The following is a 19867-nucleotide window of genomic DNA, read 5'->3' as shown; positions in this document are numbered from 1 at the left end:
TCTCACTGTTACATGCATTTGAATGGGGAACTCGACCGAAACAAAGTATAGGTTTTCATTATGTGTATAACTTGAAAATCTTAGCTCCAACAGCTGCAAATCCTGTTTTCCCAGCACGGGGACCTTGAGTTCTATAAGATAAAGCCATAAACATGTGTATCCGAGTCTTCTATCAAAAGTTACAGCTATTTATATGAAGTTGTACAAAAACGCTTTATTTCGCCAAGACAGTGCGTTTCTCACTGTTACATGCATTTGAATGGGAAACTCACCTGAAACAAAGTATAGGTTTTCATTATGTGTATAACTTGAAAATCTTAGCTCAAACAGCTGCAAATCCTGTTTTCCCAGCACGGGGACCTTGAGTTCTATAAGATAAAGCCATAAACATGTTTGTCTGAGTCTTCTATCAAAAGTTACAGCTATTTATATGAAGTTGTACAAAAACGCTTTCTTTCGCCAAGACAGTGCGTTTCTCACTGTTACATGCATTTGAATGGGGAACTCGACCGAAACAAAGTATAGGTTTTCATTATGTGTATAACTTGAAAATATTAGCTCAAACAGCTGCAAAACCTGTTTTCCCAGCACGGGGACCTTGAGTTCTATAAGATAAAGCCATAAACATGTTTGTCTGAGTCTTCTATCAAAAGTTACAGCTATTTATATGAAGTTGTACAAAAACGCTTTCTTTCGCCAAGACAGTGCGTTTCTCACTGTTACATGCATTTGAATGGGGAACTCGACCGAAACAAAGTATAGGTTTTCATTATGTGTATAACTTGGAAATCTTAGCTCCAACAGCTGCAAAACCTGTTTTCCCAGCACGGGGACCTTGAGTTCTATAAGATAAAGCCATAAACATGTTTGTCTGAGTCTTCTATCAAAAGTTACAGCTATTTATATGAAGTTGTACAAAAACGCTTTCTTTCGCCAAGACAGTGCGTTTCTCACTGTTACATGCATTTGAATGGGGAACTCGACCGAAACAAAGTATAGGTTTTCATTATGTGTATAACTTGAAAATCTTAGCTCCAACAGCTGCAAATCCTGTTTTCCCAGCACGGGGACCTTGAGTTCTATAAGATAAAGCCATAAACATGTGTATCCGAGTCTTCTATCAAAAGTTACAGCTATTTATATGAAGTTGTACAAAAACGCTTTATTTCGCCAAGACAGTGCGTTTCTCACTGTTACATGCATTTGAATGGGAAACTCACCTGAAACAAAGTATAGGTTTTCATTATGTGTATAACTTGAAAATCTTAGCTCAAACAGCTGCAAATCCTGTTTTCCCAGCACGGGGACCTTGAGTTCTATAAGATAAAGCCATAAACATGTGTATCCGAGTCTTCTATCAAAAGTTACAGCTATTTATATGAAGTTGTACAAAAACGCTTTCTTTAGCCAAGACAGTGCGTTTCTCACTGTTACATGCATTTGAATGGGGAACTCGACCGAAACAAAGTATAGGTTTTCATTATGTGTATACCTTGAAAATCTTAGCTCCAACAGCTGCAAATCCTGTTTGCCCAGCACGGGGACCTTGAGTTCTATAAGATAAAGCCATAAACATGTTTGTCTGAGTCTTCTATCAAAAGTTACAGCTATTTATATGAAGTTGTACAAAAACGCTTTCTTTCGCCAAGACAATGCGTTTCTCACTGTTACATGCATTTGAATGGGGAACTCGACCGAAACAAAGTATAGGTTTTCATTATGTGTATAACTTGAAAATCTTAGCTCCAACAGCTGCAAATCCTGTTTTCCCAGCACGGGGATATTGAGTTCTATAAGATAAAGCCATAAACATGTTTGTCTGAGTCTTCTATCAAAAGTTACAGCTATTTATATGAAGTTGTACAAAAACGCTTTCTTTCGCCAAGACAGTGCGTTTCTCACTGTTACATGCATTTGAATGGGGAACTCGACCGAAACAAAGTATAGGTTTTCATTATGTGTATAACTTGGAAATCTTAGCTCCAACAGCTGCAAAACCTGTTTTCCCAGCACGGGGACCTTGAGTTCTATAAGATAAAGCCATAAACATGTTTGTCTGAGTCTTCTATCAAAAGTTACAGCTATTTATATGAAGTTGTACAAAAACGCTTTCTTTCGCCAAGACAGTGCGTTTCTCACTGTTACATGCATTTGAATGGGGAACTCGACCGAAACAAAGTATAGGTTTTCATTATGTGTATAACTTGAAAATCTTAGCTCCAACAGCTGCAAATCCTGTTTTCTCAGCACGGGGACCTTGAGTTCTATAAGATAAAGCCATAAACATGTGTATCCGAGTCTTCTATCAAAAGTTACAGCTATTTATATGAAGTTGTACAAAAACGCTTTATTTCGCCAAGACAGTGCGTTTCTCACTGTTACATGCATTTGAATGGGAAACTCACCTGAAACAAAGTATAGGTTTTCATTATGTGTATAACTTGAAAATCTTAGCTCAAACAGCTGCAAATCCTGTTTTCCCAGCACGGGGACCTTGAGTTCTATAAGATAAAGCCATAAACATGTGTATCCGAGTCTTCTATCAAAAGTTACAGCTATTTATATGAAGTTGTACAAAAACGCTTTCTTTAGCCAAGACAGTGCGTTTCTCACTGTTACATGCATTTGAATGGGGAACTCGACCGAAACAAAGTATAGGTTTTCATTATGTGTATACCTTGAAAATCTTAGCTCCAACAGCTGCAAATCCTGTTTGCCCAGCACGGGGACCTTGAGTTCTATAAGATAAAGCCATAAACATGTTTGTCTGAGTCTTCTATCAAAAGTTACAGCTATTTATATGAAGTTGTACAAAAACGCTTTCTTTCGCCAAGACAATGCGTTTCTCACTGTTACATGCATTTGAATGGGGAACTCGACCGAAACAAAGTATAGGTTTTCATTATGTGTATAACTTGGAAATCTTAGCTCAAACAGCTGCAAATCCTGTTTTCCCAGCACGGGGACCTTGAGTTCTATAAGATAAAGCCATAAACATGTTTGTCTGAGTCTTCTATCAAAAGTTACAGCTATTTATATGAAGTTGTACAAAAACGCTTTCTTTCGCCAAGACAGTGCGTTTCTCACTGTTACATGCATTTGAATTGGGAACTCGACCGAAACAAAGTATAGGTTTTCATTATGTGTATAACTTGGAAATCTTAGCTCAAACAGCTGCAAATCCTGTTTTCCCAGCACGGGGACCTTGAGTTCTATAAGATAAAGCCATAAACATGTTTGTCTGAGTCTTCTATCAAAAGTTACAGCTATTTATATGAAGTTGTACAAAAACGCTTTCTTTCGCCAAGACAGTGCGTTTCTCACTGTTACATGCATTTGAATGGGGAACTCGACCGAAACAAAGTATAGGTTTTCATTATGTGTATAACTTGAAAATCTTAGCTCCAACAGCTGCAAATCCTGTTTTCCCAGCACGGGGACCTTGAGTTCTATAAGATAAAGCCATAAACATGTTTGTCTGAGTCTTCTATCAAAAGTTACAGCGATTTATATGAAGTTGTTCAAAAACGCATTATTTCGCCAAGACAATGCGTTTCTCACTGTTACATGCATTTGAATGGGGAACTCGACCGAAACAAAGTATAGGTTTTCATTATGTGAATAACTTGGAAATCTTAGCTCAAACAGCTGCAAAACCTGTTTGCCCAGCACGGGGACCTTGAGTTCTATAAGATAAAGCCATAAACATGTGTATCCGAGTCTTCTATCAAAAGTTACAGCTATTTATATGAAGTTGTACAAAAACGCTTTCTTTCGCCAAGACAGTGCGTTTCTCACTGTTACATGCATTTGAATGGGGAACTCGACCGAAACAAAGTATAGGTTTTCATTATGTGTATAACTTGGAAATCTTAGCTCACACAGCTGCAAAATCTGTTTGCCCAGCATGGGGATATTGAATTCTATAAGATAAAACCATAAATACGTAAATCTGAGCCTTCTATCAAAAGTTACAGCTGTCTTCATGAAGCTGTACAAAAACACTTTATTTCGCCGAGACAGTGCGTTTCTGACTATTACATGCATTTGAATGCAGTTCTCGCACGAAACAAAGTATAGGTTTTCATTATGTGAATAACTCGAAAATCTTAGCTCAAACCTGTTTGCTCAACACGGGGATACTGAATATTATAAGATAAAGCCATAACTACGTAAATCTGAATCTTCTATCAAAAGTTACAGCTAACTTCATGAAGTTGTACAAAAAGGCTTTATTTTGCAAAGATAGTGCGTTTCTGACTATTACATGCGAGACATGTGTCTCTTTACTGTGTTTAAGACACTTTACAGGTCCCTCCCCTAATGAAGAGTAGTGAGCAGCTGATTGGACCATGGAACAGGTGACCACCTTCAAAAAGCGCTCTGACAGCTCCAGAGGGGAGAGAGAGAGAGAGTGTGTGCAACGAGCGAGTAGCCTGACAGCCGTCGCGGTCCTGACCATGGTTTTCCCAGCCTGTGCTTATCTTGTGTATTTGTGTGAGGGTGAATTGTAAAAGCCGCTCCTAGTGCATTAGCTGAGAGCTTAGGCACTCGTGGGCTGAAGCGGAAGGGGTGAGCTGCCTTTTCTTTTGGAATCGTTTTCTCCTGTTTTCTTGGTCAGGGAGCGAGGGATAGCTCTGTCATTTGTTTGTTCTTTTTCTTTCCTAGGGTTTAGTTAGTCTTTTCTGGTGGGTCTTAGTTGGTTTTGTTTATTATTTTGGCCTGGGCTCACCCTGGAGCTATGCTTCTTGTCCTTAAATAAAATCACCTTTTTTTACTCACAACTGGTTTGGATGTTTGGCTTGGGAACCAGGGCGGGGATTTGTCTCTCTCTCCTCCAACCTTATGTGCGTCCCTACACGCCTAGATTAGGGGCGTAACATAAATGGAGTTCTCACACGAAACAAAGTATAGCTTTTTATTATGTGTATAACTTGAGAATCTTAGCTCAAACAGCTGCAAATCCTGTTTTCCCAGCACGGGGACCTTGAGTTCTATAAGATAAAGCCATAAATACGTATATCTGAGTTTCCTATCAAAAGTTACAGCTGTCTTCATGAAGTTGTAAACCCTTTTATTTGAATGGAGTTCTCGCACGAAACAAAGTATAGGCTTTCATTTTTTCAATAACTGGAAGCTCTTGGCTCAAACAGCTGCAAAACCTGTTTCCCCAGCACGGAGATGCTGAATTGTATAAGGCAAAGCCATATTGATGTGTGTCTGAGCCTCCTATCAAAAGTTACAGGTAACTTCATGAAGCTGTACAAAAACACTTTATTTCGCCGAGACCGTGCGTTTCTGACTATTACATGCATTTGAATGGAGTTCTCGCACGAAACAAAGTATAGGTTTTCATCTTGTGAATAACTTGAAAATCTTAGCTCACATAGCTTTAAAACTGTTTGCTCAACACGGGGATATTGAATTTGATAAGATAAAGCCATAAATACGCATATCTGAGTCTCCTATCAAAAGTTAGAGCTGTCTTCATGAAGTTGTAAACGCTTTATTTCGCCAAGACAGTGCGTTTCTGACTATTACATGCATTTGAATGGAGTTGTCGCACGAAAAAAAGTATAGGTATTCATTTTGTGAATAACTTGAAAATCTTAGATCAAACAGCTGCAAAACCTGTTTGCTCAACACGGGGATATCGAACTTTATAAGATAAAGCCATAAATATGTTTATATGCGTCTTCTATCAAAAGTTACAGCTGTCTTGAATGAAAGCATTATAGCAGCTTACCTCGATCATGTGGTAGAACAGACACATGGGCCACCTACGTGTCCTTCTACGGCAGGAGTAGTTGCCACAAACCTGCAAAACAAAAAGAAATGATCAGGTGACATGAACAGATTTATACAGCCATAAGCAAGAGATTCTTCCTGCCTGTGGGCGTCAAACTGGACCCCCCCTCCTTACTGTAACTATCAGTGCTCAATAAGACAACCTTTTTTCCTTTTTTCTTTGCTTGGGGATGTAGGAAACCACAGCCTTTCCCCCCCCCCCTAGCGACCTGGACGGGAGAGACGCTCATTACTGCCCGATTAATTTGCTCAAATCTCTTTTTTTTTTTTTGACATGGTAGCATGAAACAGAAGAGCCCTGTCTCCCCATTTCACAGGCTTGTTGTCGTTTCATGTTGACACCTGTACAGGCCAGCCAGCATCACAAGCCCCATGTAAGCCTCATCTATGTCCTTCCAGTCTTTTACTGACCTGTTGCCCCTGCAGGTTGGTGAAATGCAGGATTAGCTGCCTAATGTCCTCTGCAAAAAAAAGATGGAAAGTGCTCACAGGGCTGCTGATCCTATACGAATTGCATAATGGGTTGGTCCTGGGGTTAAAATGGGGGGAGGAAAAAATGGCAGGACCTCTTCGTGTGTGGGTTGCCACATGATTTCTCCATTTTTAGATCTCCACTGGCCATCCTCCAGTCTTGTCTCTTCCTCCTGCTCTTCTTCCTCCTTCTCCTTCTCCTCCTCCGCACATGAGCTGCAAAGTTCCTCGGTGCCTGGCAAAAATTCTTCTTCGCTGTCAGAAGTATCTCCACTGCTTGTGGAGAGTGCAAAACTGCAGCAACAGCCTCCTCTAAACTGAGTGCACGCTTCATTGTGTCTGTGCAGAAATGACCACTCAGACCAGGCTGCAAAGTATTTTCATAGACTTCAAAGGTGCACCTGAATAAACATGCTATACCATACATCCAATAAGAGAGAGGAGGCACACTCTTGATCAAGAAAAAACATAAGCGCACGCCTTTGATCTCTCCCCTCCCCTCTCTCTCTCTTTCTCTCTCTCTCTCTCTCTCTCTTTCTCTCTCTCTCTCTCTCTCTCTCTCACACACACACACACACACATGCACATACATACATACACACACAATACCATTTTATGGTGGTTAGCTGTTTTATTGTCATGCATTTTACAAGGTAAGATAACCATGTCCTGCATTCAAAACCACTGAAAATGTCTATGGTGGTGCTGTGCCTAATATTGTGCTGGTGTATGCTTGGGTAATCGCACAGCTAGCGACTGGGTGACTTTATTCACCCGCTTCGGCTGTTGTCAGTCCATATCCCCTAGATATGGACCATCTCCTGCTAGATTGTTCAGAAGGTTGTTATCATCCATCCAGATGGAGGATCACTAACAGGAGCGTGGGAAGACTCCAGAATCCACTCTGGCTGCAATCCGGTGGATACAGCAGTGTGTACAGGTAAGACCGTTTAAACGGACAGCATTTATAGAATGACTATTAAAAGTCAGACCAGCGAGTGTCAATAATGTTAATGTGGTTATGTTAGTAATACACCGAGTGCTAATATAACAGCTTTAAGATGCATTTGTAGATGTTATTACGTGTTTTACCGTCTTTATGGTGCTAGCTTAAAGTTACGGTGTAAACGTTAGCTTATATTGGAATAAAGCTGTTACTGTTTAAACGATGTTAGCACAGAAATATTAGCTTCTGTCATGACTGACGAAGTTACTAGTTAATAAAGTTTCCAGTAAAGTGTTTAATCGCAGCCACAGACTGACAGCAAATATCTCGATTAGCTTCAGTGCATCTGTAATAAATATGTGCAAGTTTCAGTGCTTCGTTTAAACTGTATGATACTTATACTGACCCAGGGTCAGTGTAAAATACAATCCTAGCTGTGTGAACAAAGCCTGGCTCCTTTAATCCTGCATGAAAAACCTCAGGATGCAGGCTATTATTACTCTTTCCTGCTGGCACACCTGTCACACCTGAGAGTCAGCTAGAAACTTACAGTGACGTGGACATCATGCAAAGACTGCCAGACTCTGTAATACTGCAAATGATCAGTGACTCAAGTTAACACTAAACTTTAAACGGTACCTCTGTGTCTCTGTGTGCTGAACATTTAGGATTGAGTCAGGCTGCATCTGTGTTAGTCCTCTGACAGACTGGTGACCTGTCCAGGTGTGCTCTACCTATGACTACTGGGACAGGCTCTAGCTCCTGTAATAGAAATTTTATGTTATTCTCATTTAAAGCATTTAAGTGCTTATGCATATGCTTAGTTGTGACACTGTTATAGACTGTTCAATGAAAGTTTCTAAAACTAGATGAACTTACTTCAGCAGTTTGAGAAAACAACTCCCTTTACAGGTGCTGATAACGTCAAGGGCACAAAACAGCATAACCATTGATCCGTTAGGTTTCATAGCGAGACACGTGAAGTGGCAGAGCTGACATGACTGAACTGTGATGTTTGATGTGTGTTTGCTCTCCTGTGCACAGTAATAAATAGCATGATCACAGCTCTTTCTGTGTTGCAGACTTTATTTAAAAAATTCCATGACATCTACTATAACTGAACCAACCTGGTGCTCTTCATTTATGGAGGCTGTTGAGTCTGAATGTTGGATGTTGTGTATCTCGTGTTCTCTGGGCTTTGTTGTCCTCAGTCTTTTTGCAGGATCAGAAAACAAAACCGGGAGGCGCGTAAATGTTTCTTCTCCATGATGTTTCTTCAAATGTTTCTTCTGGATGATGATATGACCGTGACACGGGATGCCACCTTTGGTCTTGTGACGAAGCAAAGCTCAGGAAGAAGTGTGATTAAATGGTACCCACATGTTGAGAAGGATGTACAGGGCACCTGCAGCCAAATCCAAGCTTCAGCTTAGTTGTAGTTGCAGAATGCTATAGGACTGAGACATCTAAGGCATCAAATGTTTGATTAAACGGATGAAAAAGAGAAGTTTTTTCCCTATAATTATCACTTCTTAAAATCTGTAGCAACTTCAAGTCTGTCAGCATGCTGAGCATGCTCAGAATGTGACAATATATTTTTGTTCAATATTTAATTTCTTTCAGTTGCAATTGTTAAATGAAAAAATATATATTCTTATAATTTAGCAAACAAATTTATCAAAAAAAAAAATACATATATCTGTATTGGTTTTAGTGAATTAATTTGACACCTGTATTGAAAATACCATATTGTATTCATACAGAATCAGTATGGTATCATTGTTTGTCTGTTCACTGATTGTTGAAGCTAAGAGCTACTTTGATCTGTTTAGATCTAAAGTATCCAAAGTTGAGTTCTAATGTTTCTTCACCCCTGTGTGTGTGATATGTGATTTCCTACATGCTGGCAGAGCAGAGCAGCAGTTTGTGCTCACAGATGGTGACGGTGTGGAGAGACGGTGGTATTTCCTCAGAAGAACCAGCAGAGTCACAAAGGACACCAGTCCATCTCACCACCTTGACTTGCTGACTGATGTTCGTCTACACTGCACAGAGGAAATCAACTGACCGAGGTTTGTCCAGTGACGTGTTATGAAATGTATATTTGTTTTATGCTTACAGATATGTTTTTCTTGACAGAGGCTCTGCAGAGGTTAGACAAAGCAGAGAAAACATGTGCTTTACATTTTACTGTGATTTATTGAGATATTTGTTGCCTGATGTTCAGCAGGAATGGAGAAATAGAATCAAAGGGAGATGTTTTTCCTGTTTTTGTAATGATGTAAGTAAATCTTCAATATTATTTATTTGCTTGGTTATATTAGGAGCGTTTCTGAGTGAGGGGGAGAGGAGTCATCATCCAGGTAAAGTGACGTGGATCAGTGGATACACTTGTCTCCCCTTTAAAGGAGACGATCCAAGTCATCCTTAAATGTTAGCGCTTTCAAATACACAAACATTTTTAAAGGACAAAAATGAACATCCAACTTTGACTGTAATACAAAATAAATCTTTGCATGTGTGTTTTCAAACTCTCAGATGGGCAGTATATCAGTCTTGGACTGTCTAACCTGCCGGAGCAGCACTGAATGACCACCGCACGAGCATGTTCCTGCAACATTCAGCATCTGATCCTTCATCTGTGTGCTTCTGCTTTTGGTAAGTAGAGTTACCCAACTCCAGTAACTCTAAACACATGCCATCCATTTCTAACGGCCTGGTTACTTCCTGTCAGTTACTTTAGAAACCATGTGGTCACCTGACCTAACACTGTTTCTTCTTCTTCTCCTTAATGTTGAAGTGTCAAATGTCAAACAGCTGGAGAGGAAACTACACCAGTGTACTGGGATGTTTCAGCAACACGTGCCAGATGCTGTTCCTTCATGGTGACATCACCAGAGACAGTCCCGCCCACCTCAGGACCCATTGATTATGATGATCTGATCCATCAAACCCCCAGCAGGTGAACTTTATTCATGACATAACACCGCAACAATGTAAAAAATTAAACAGCAACAGTCTAAATGTAAAGTGCATTCTAAAGTCCTCTTCAATAAATTGTATGCAAAGAGTCATTCAGGTCACTACAGAACCCAGAGTCTTCATCATTAAATCTCTGGTTGCTTCATTTTTTCTATCCTGTTCTGTTTGCCCAGCACGGGGATATTGAGTTCTATAAGATAAAGCCATAAACATGTTTGTCTGAGTCTTCTATCAAAAGTTACAGCGATTTATATGAAGTTGTTCAAAAACGCTTTATTTCGCCAAGACAATGCGTTTCTCACTGTTACATGCATTTGAATGGGAAACTCGCCTGAGACAAAGTATAGGTTTTCATTATGTGAATAATTTTAAAATCTTAGCTCAAACGGCTGCAAAACCTGTTTGCCCAGCACGGGGACATTGAGTTCTATAAGATAAAGTCATGAATACGTATATCTGAATCTTCTATCAAAAGTTACAGCTATTTATATGAAGTTGTACAAAAACGCTTTATTTTGTCAAGACAGTGGGTTTTAGAGTCTTCATCATTAAATCTCTGGTTGCTTCATTTTTTCTATCCTATATCAGATATTTTAAAGGTTAGCTTAGGTAAAGTTCCATTCTCATGGTGAGGCAAAGTGCTTTATGTGTGTGTGTGCGTGTCATGAACGGCTATAAAAGGCCTATAATTAAAGAACAAAGCGGGGTTTGAGTTCGAGTTGCGGCAGACTGTCACTACTTGTAAATGGAACGCAGCCTTCCTACGGCGGACAGCTAATAACAGGAATCGGACGCGGTCCAGCCAAGTCCACAGCAACCACCATAGCAACCGCCTAGCATGACCTTAAAAACATATTCTGTCTTCATAACTATCAAAATCGTGAAATGATTTGCAAAGTGTGAAAGTGTTACAGCTGCAGAGAGCTATGGCGGTATCTATGGAAGCTGTTTACATAGCTAATAATATACGATGTAACCATGGAGACAGTCAGTCACTTGAGCTAGCGGTGCATGTTTACTACAGTGAATAAGGTGATTGAGTGCACAGCGTCCACACTCTGCAGGGGGTAAAGACATTACTTCAATATTGTTTTATATTGATATATATTAGCCTTCTGTTGACCATCACCTCAGGTTCACCATTACAGTTTCAGATTACAGATGCACACTGTCTAAACACATTCAAAAACTCATGTCTCAGAAATAAGCACAGCTGTTCATGTTTGTCATTAGAGTTTTATTTGTAAGAAAATTATGAACTTCATATTGTGCATTAAATAAAAGAACATTTCACAACTCTGAGTCAACAGAAACAGGTAACAGAAATGTCTCTAATGTGTACAGTGTAGTGTAAGCATTAAAAGATCATAAAGGAAAAACTAACATTTATGTGAAACTAATTGTAATAAAAAATGAGCAGGTGCTTTATAGATTTAAAAGAAAGAATCTGAAAACAACACTTTTTTGGTCTAAGTGATCAAAGTAGAAAACAGAACTGATGTTCAAGAACAAACCGTAGCTGCACTAATATTACACATCTCGATCGTTGTACTGAACAGACATGTTGCTTTTAAAACCACATGCAGTGTGTGACCATGACTGTTCACTGAGACCATGAACGCCACTTCGCTGAACATTCTTCTTCTTCTTCTTGCCATTAAATTGGAAGCAGAAGCAGCACGAGCTGATTTGATCTACTGAAAGGAAAAAGCAGAACATCTGAGTTGAAACCAGTCAGCTGAAATCATTAAGACAGGAACAAATTCAATGCAGTGTCTCAAGTGGCTTAGCCTGTTACAACTGTTGATACAAGCTAAATACGGTTAACACACAGTGTCAGGGAGCTCCAGTGTGGGAACTAGTGGCTTTAGGTTTGTAGTCATTTAACTTTCATCCATTCATTCATTTAATTCAGGAGGAAGAAATTCCAGGTTGGTGCAGGCTGGTTACATGCATTTGGTCCCATGCTGTCTTTAATTAAATGACTTGGTTCATTTTATGGCTGGGCTGTATGTGGGGTTATATCATGTTATTTGGGCAGGAGTACCTGTCCCCTGTTAGACTTAGAAAGTTTCTCCATAAGTAGAGTTTCTAACTCTTCTAGCACATCTGTGGTTGACAGCTTTTTGGTGGCTCTTTTTACCCCACACTGGTTGTGAGTGTGTAAATAGCCCCACTAGTTATTTTGGGTTGCAGTTAACTAGGGAGGAAGGGGTGGGTATGCCATGATTAGGTGAATAACAATTATATGTGATACATAAATTTCACAATGCATGCATATATCTCTATCAATTAAACCTGGCCTGAGGGCTGCCATTTTTTACATTCAGTTATTTCTCTTAGAAATGTTGGAACTAAATAATGAATGTGTTACAGTTAAAGTGAAACACTGGTCAGTGTAAATGGCTCATTGGGACACAGAAACCTTTAAATTAAACCTGATATCTAGTGTCAAACAATATCAAAGCTGTAAAAGATGTTTACATTCAGAATTTATAAAACTATGATTGTAAATAAATTCAAACAAGTGAGCTTTTCTCTTTGTGCTGAATATCAACACTGTGGTTTCTTAGACTGTAAGCTTTACTTTAGTGCAACCAGTTGCAGAAGCTGCCACTCCAAATGTCTTTTGATAACAAGAAAAAAATACCTTTTCAGTACACGGCCTGAAGTTCTTCTCCGACATCTTCTGCAATCGGCTTTGTCTGCTGGTTTGAAGACAATAAACCACAAAAAAGATGATTTAGTCACTTTGTCTGCGTCATGCAGCTCGAATGTGTCGTGTAACGATGTTGAATAGCCGTCGTTATCCCTCTGCTTTGAGCCTTTTATCAAAAGTTACAGCTAACTTCATGAAGTTGTACAAAAAGGCTTCATTTCGCCGAGACAGTGCGTTTCTGACTATTACATGCATTTGAATGGAGTTCTTGCACGAAACAAAGTATAAGTTTTCATTATGTGAATAACTTGTATTTTACACTGACCCTGGGTCAGTATCAACTTCATGAAGACAGCTGTAACTTTTGATAGAGGACTCACACACACACATATTTATGGCTTTGCCTTATAGAATTCAGCATCTCCGTGCTGAGGAAATAGGTTTTGCAGCTGTTTGAGCTAAGATTTTCAAGTTATTCACAAATTGAAAACCTATACTTTGTGTCGGGCGAGAACTCCATTCAAATGCATGTAATAGCGAGAAACGCACTAACGTGGTGAAATAAAGCGTTTTTCCATAAACTTCATAAAGACAGCTGTAAATTTTGAGAGAAGACTCACACACACATTGGGGGGATATTGAAGTCTATAAGATAAAGCCATGAATATGTTTGTCTGAGTCTTCTATCAAAAGTTACAGCAAGCTCTATGAAGTTGATGAGAAACGCGTTTCTCACTGTTACATGCATTTGAATTTGGTTCTTGCCCGACACAAAGTATAGGTTTTAATTTGTGAATAACTTGAAAATCTTAGCTCAAACAACTGCAAAACCTATTTCCTGAGCACTGAGATGCTGAATTCTATAAGGCAAAGCCATAAATATGTGTGTGTGATTCTTCTATCAACAGTTACAGCTGTCTTCTTGAAGTTGATACTGACCCAGGGTCAGTGTAAAATACAATCCTAGCTGTGTGAACAAAGCTTGGCTCCTTTAATCCTGCATGACAAACCTCAGGATGCAGGTTATTATTACTCTTTCCTGCTGGCACACCTGAGAGTCAGCTAGAAACTTACAGTGACATGGACATCATGCAAAGACTGCCAGACTCTGTAATACTGTGAATGATCAGTGACTCAAGTTAACACTAAACTTTAAACAGTACCTCTGTGTCTCTGTGTGCTGAACATTTAGGATTGAGTCTGCATTGACTTTATTTATTGAGACTTTAATGTGCTAAAAGCAGGTTGAAGACAGCTCAGAAACATTTGAAGATTAAAATTTAGCATTATGGCTGCTGGTGGTTTGTAAAGCCTATACTCAGCTGTAGTTTTTGTTACTAATTTATGTTTGTTGTTGTTTAACACAGATTTCAGAAGAGCAAATATGCTTAATAGTTTAACTAGATTTCATTTGTCAGTGTGGGACTGCTGAGTCACCTGAAGAACTCATTTCATTCATTCTCCACATGATGTTCATATACAGAAATGTTTCACAGGAACTGGTTCCTCCCAAACTGTGAACTAGTGTGTTTCCATAGATTATCTCTGTATGAATGTACTTTTAAATGAAGGCAAGTGTTTGTCCTTTTTTGTTCCTCAGTTACAGTACGTGATATCTTGATATCAGGCGGTCAACACTGGGGGAAGACAAGAAGCAGACGTACTTCCAAGAGGGAGCTGCAGTGACGACACAGCCAGGTCACTGAGGTCAGAGGTCAGAATCTGAAACAGCTCAGGTTTATATTTTAGGGGTTATAAAAAATCAAAATGTATTTATGAAGAAACCTTTAAATAATAGTCATAATTATGATTATTATAAGAAATATCAAACATTTAAGTGGATTTTCTGTTACACATATTGTATTAGCCCTGCAATAAACTGGCAGCCTGTCTTTGTCCTGTATCAGCTGGGATAGGCTTCATCCTCCCGCAACCCTGAATTGTATTCCAATTATGTAATCTGATCATTTACAAACTCAAGGTATCTAATCAAAATGTAAGTAATAATTATAAAATGGGAAAGCAGAAATAAGTGTGACATAAATGTAAATGTGTTAGCTGACATAGAGGACAGCTACATGTAGTCTGAAAAACCTTTGTTGTCAAGTTTGCAGGTATATCAGCACGAGACATTCTTACATAGAAGAGTCTGTTAAAGTCTCTAACTCAGCGAAGCATTATTGGTCCCGTCTGTTTGGATAAATATAGTAAGTTGATGTTTGTCCATTTATTGACACATTTTCTTAAGTGCTTATCCAGTTCAGGATCACAGTGGAGCTGCAGCTGGATATGTTCATTAAATAAACCTTACAACAGTTAACAATAAACCTGCATCCATGTACGTTTTTGTCCACAGGATAAGAAAATCAAACTGGAACACTGTGGAACATGTTAATAAATGTTTGTGTGTTTATGCCTGTGTCTTTCACAGGAGGCGCTGGAAGGTTTCCCTAATAGTTCCTGGTGAATCAAAGCAGAACCATAAAGGTTGCTGGATTGCATGATGGCCTTACCCCTGAGCAGTCATCCTGTTAAAGGAGGAACCAGTTAGAAGCTGTTTTCAAAGTAGCTGAGCAGATTTCATCTCAAGTAAGCGATTAACTGTTTGTTCATCTGTTCTGCCACTTAAAGAGCATTTAAGGACGTCTTTTGAGCGTCCAGCTGAATTAATTCTACTGGCTCTCATGGTCATTTGTTATTATAGACATATTTTTCATGTTCATCCAGCTATTTAGTAAATTCTATCTATTTAGTAATATCCGTCAGCTATAAAATGTAATATAAATATAAAAAATATCTAAATATCTCCTGCACTTTATATTTTAATGATGTAAGTCTGTTATCGTGTTACATTAGCATTCCTCACATATCAATGAGATGCTGTACAGTACAATCCTACTGACGCAGCAGAGGGATAACGACGGCTATTCAACATCGTTACACGACACATTCGAGCTGCATGACACAGACAAAGTGACTAAATCATCTTTTTTATGGTTTATTGTCTTCAAACCAGCAGACAAAGCCGATTGCAGAAGATTTCGGAGAAGAACTTCAGGCCGTGTACTGAAAAGGTATTTTTTTCTTGTTATCAAAAGACATTTGGAGTGGCAGCTTCTGCAACTGGTTGCACTAAAGTAAAGCTTACAGTCTAAGAAACCACAGTGTTGATATTCAGCACAAAGAGAAAAGCTCACTTGTTTGAATTTATTTACAATCATAGTTTTATAAATTCTGAATGTAAACATCTTTTACAGCTTTGATATTGTTTGACACTAGATATCAGGTTTAATTTAAAGGTTTCTGTGTCCCAATGAGCCATTTACACTGACCAGTGTTTCACTTTAACTGTAACACATTCATTATTTAGTTCCAACATTTCTAAGAGAAATAACTGAATGTAAAAAATGGCAGCCCTCAGGCCAGGTTTAATTGATAGAGATATATGCATGCATTGTGAAATTTATGTATCACATATAATTGTTATTCACCTAATCATGGCATACCCACCCCTTCCTCCCTAGTTAACTGCAACCCAAAATAACTAGTGGGGCTATTTACACACTCACAACCAGTGTGGGGTAAAAAGAGCCACCAAAAAGCTGTCAACCACAGATGTGCTAGAAGAGTTAGAAACTCTACTTATGGAGAAACTTTCTAAGTCTAACAGGGGACAGGTACTCCTGCCCAAATAACATGATATAACCCCACATACAGCCCAGCCATAAAATGAACCAAGTCATTTAATTAAAGACAGCATGGGACCAAATGCATGTAACCAGCCTGCACCAACCTGGAATTTCTTCCTCCTGAATTAAATGAATGAATGGATGAAAGTTAAATGACTACAAACCTAAAGCCACTAGTTCCCACACTGGAGCTCCCTGACACTGTGTGTTAACCGTATTTAGCTTGTATCAACAGTTGTAACAGGCTAAGCCACTTGAGACACTGCATTGAATTTGTTCCTGTCTTAATGATTTCAGCTGACTGGTTTCAACTCAGATGTTCTGCTTTTTCCTTTCAGTAGATCAAATCAGCTCGTGCTGCTTCTGCTTCCAATTTAATGGCAAGAAGAAGAAGAAGAATGTTCAGCGAAGTGGCGTTCATGGTCTCAGTGAACAGTCATGGTCACACACTGCATGTGGTTTTAAAAGCAACATGTCTGTTCAGTACAACGATCGAGATGTGTAATATTAGTGCAGCTACGGTTTGTTCTTGAACATCAGTTCTGTTTTCTACTTTGATCACTTAGACCAAAAAAGTGTTGTTTTCAGATTCTTTCTTTTAAATCTATAAAGCACCTGCTCATTTTTTATTACAATTAGTTTCACATAAATGTTAGTTTTTCCTTTATGATCTTTTAATGCTTACACTACACTGTACACATTAGAGACATTTCTGTTACCTGTTTCTGTTGACTCAGAGTTGTGAAATGTTCTTTTATTTAATGCACAATATGAAGTTCATAATTTTCTTACAAATAAAACTCTAATGACAAACATGAACAGCTGTGCTTATTTCTGAGACATGAGTTTTTGAATGTGTTTAGACAGTGTGCATCTGTAATCTGAAACTGTAATGGTGAACCTGAGGTGATGGTCAACAGAAGGCTAATATATATCAATATAAAACAATATTGAAGTAATGTCTTTACCCCCTGCAGAGTGTGGACGCTGTGCACTCAATCACCTTATTCACTGTAGTAAACATGCACCGCTAGCTCAAGTGACTGACTGTCTCCATGGTTACATCGTATATTATTAGCTATGTAAACAGCTTCCATAGATACCGCCATAGCTCTCTGCAGCTGTAACACTTTCACACTTTGCAAATCATTTCACGATTTTGATAGTTATGAAGACAGAATATGTTTTTAAGGTCATGCTAGGCGGTTGCTATGGTGGTTGCTGTGGACTTGGCTGGACCACGTCCGATTCCTGTTATTAGCTGTCCGCCGTAGGAAGGCTGCGTTCCATTTACAAGTAGTGACAGTCTGCCGCAACTCGAACTCAAACCCCGCTTTGTTCTTTAATTATAGGCCTTTTATAGCCGTTCATGACACGCACACACACACATAAAGCACTTTGCCTCACCATGAGAATGGAACTTTACCTAAGCTAACCTTTAAAATATCTGATATAGGATAGAAAAAATGAAGCAACCAGAGATTTAATGATGAAGACTCTAAAACCCACTGTCTTGACAAAATAAAATTATTCACATAATGAAAACCTATACTTTGTCTCAGGCGAGTTTCCCATTCAAATGCATGTAACAGTGAGAAACGCACTGTCTTGGCGAAAGAAAGCGTTTTTGTACAACTTCATATAAATCGCTGTAACCTTTGATAGAAGACTCAGACAAACATGTTTATGGCTTTATCTTATAGAACTCAATATCCCCGTGCTGGGCAAACAGGTTTTGCAGCCGTTTGAGCTAAGATTTTAAAATTATTCACATAATGAAAACCTATACTTTGTTTCAGGCGAGTTTCCCATTCAAATGCATGTAACAGTGAGAAACGCATTGTCTTGGCGAAATAAAGCGTTTTTGAACAACTTCATATAAATCGCTGTAACTTTTGATAGAAGACTCAGACAAACATGTTTATGGCTTTATCTTATAGAACTCAATATCCCCGTGCTGGGCAAACAGGTTTTGCAGCCGTTTGAGCTAAGATTTTAAAATTATTCACATAATGAAAACCTATACTTTGTTTCAGGCGAGTTTCCCATTCAAATGCATGTAACAGTGAGAAACGCATTGTCTTGGCGAAATAAAGCGTTTTTGAACAACTTCATATAAATCGCTGTAACTTTTGATAGAAGACTCAGACAAACATGTTTATGGCTTTATCTTATAGAACTCAATATCCCCGTGCTGGGCAAACAGGTTTTGCAGCCGTTTGAGCTAAGATTTTAAAATTATTCACATAATGAAAACCTATACTTTGTCTCAGGCGAGTTTCCCATTCAAATGCATGTAACAGTGAGAAATGCACTGTCTTGGCGAAATAAAGCGTTTTTGAACAACTTCATATAAATCGCTGTAACTTTTGATAGAAGACTCAGACAAACATGTTTATGGCTTTATCTTATAGAACTCAATATCCCCGTGCTGGGCAAACAGGTTTTGCAGCCGTTTGAGCTAAGATTTTAAAATTATTCACATAATGAAAACCTATACTTTGTCTCAGGCGAGTTTCCCATTCAAATGCATGTAACAGTGAGAAATGCACTGTCTTGGCGAAATAAAGCGTTTTTGAACAACTTCATATAAATCGCTGTAACTTTTGATAGAAGACTCAGACAAACATGTTTATGGCTTTATCTTATAGAACTCAATATCCCCGTGCTGGGCAAACAGAACAGGTTTTGCAGCCGTTTGAGCTAAGATTTTAAAATTATTCACATAATGAAAACCTATACTTTGTCTCAGGCGAGTTTCCCATTCAAATGCATGTAACAGTGAGAAATGCACTGTCTTGGCGAAAGAAAGCGTTTTTGTACAACTTCATATAAATCGCTGTAACTTTTGATAGAAGACTCAGACAAACATGTTTATGGCTTTATCTTATAGAACTCAATATCCCCGTGCTGGGCAAACAGAACAGGTTTTGCAGCCGTTTGAGCTAAGATTTTAAAATTATTCACATAATGAAAACCTATACTTTGTTTCAGGCGAGTTTCCCATTCAAATGCATGTAACAGTGAGAAACGCATTGTCTTGGCGAAATAAAGCGTTTTTGAACAACTTCATATAAATCGCTGTAACTTTTGATAGAAGACTCAGACAAACATGTTTATGGCTTTATCTTATAGAACTCAATATCCCCGTGCTGGGCAAACAGGTTTTGCAGCCGTTTGAGCTAAGATTTTAAAATTATTCACATAATGAAAACCTATACTTTGTCTCAGGCGAGTTTCCCATTCAAATGCATGTAACAGTGAGAAACGCATTGTCTTGGCGAAATAAAGCGTTTTTGAACAACTTCATAT

General features: G+C 38.7%; 1 long non-coding RNA gene across 1 annotated transcript; it reads left to right on the top strand.

Moving 5' to 3' along the window:
- The first annotated feature begins 9763 nt into the window (after nucleotides 1-9763).
- On the top strand, nucleotides 9764-14551 carry LOC308391799. The gene is made up of 3 exons (XR_013970698.1): nucleotides 9764-9883; nucleotides 10026-10187; nucleotides 14467-14551. It is a non-coding gene; the product is annotated as an uncharacterized lncRNA (long non-coding RNA).
- Nucleotides 14552-19867: the final 5316 nt, after the last annotated feature.

This window comes from Rhamphochromis sp. 'chilingali' (genome assembly GCF_963969265.1).
Source record: "Rhamphochromis sp. 'chilingali' genome assembly, chromosome: 2".
Classification (NCBI taxonomy): domain Eukaryota; kingdom Metazoa; phylum Chordata; class Actinopteri; order Cichliformes; family Cichlidae; genus Rhamphochromis; species Rhamphochromis sp. 'chilingali'.
The sequence above is the reverse complement of the archived record's forward strand: the minus strand, read 5'-3'. Positions and strand labels throughout refer to the sequence as shown.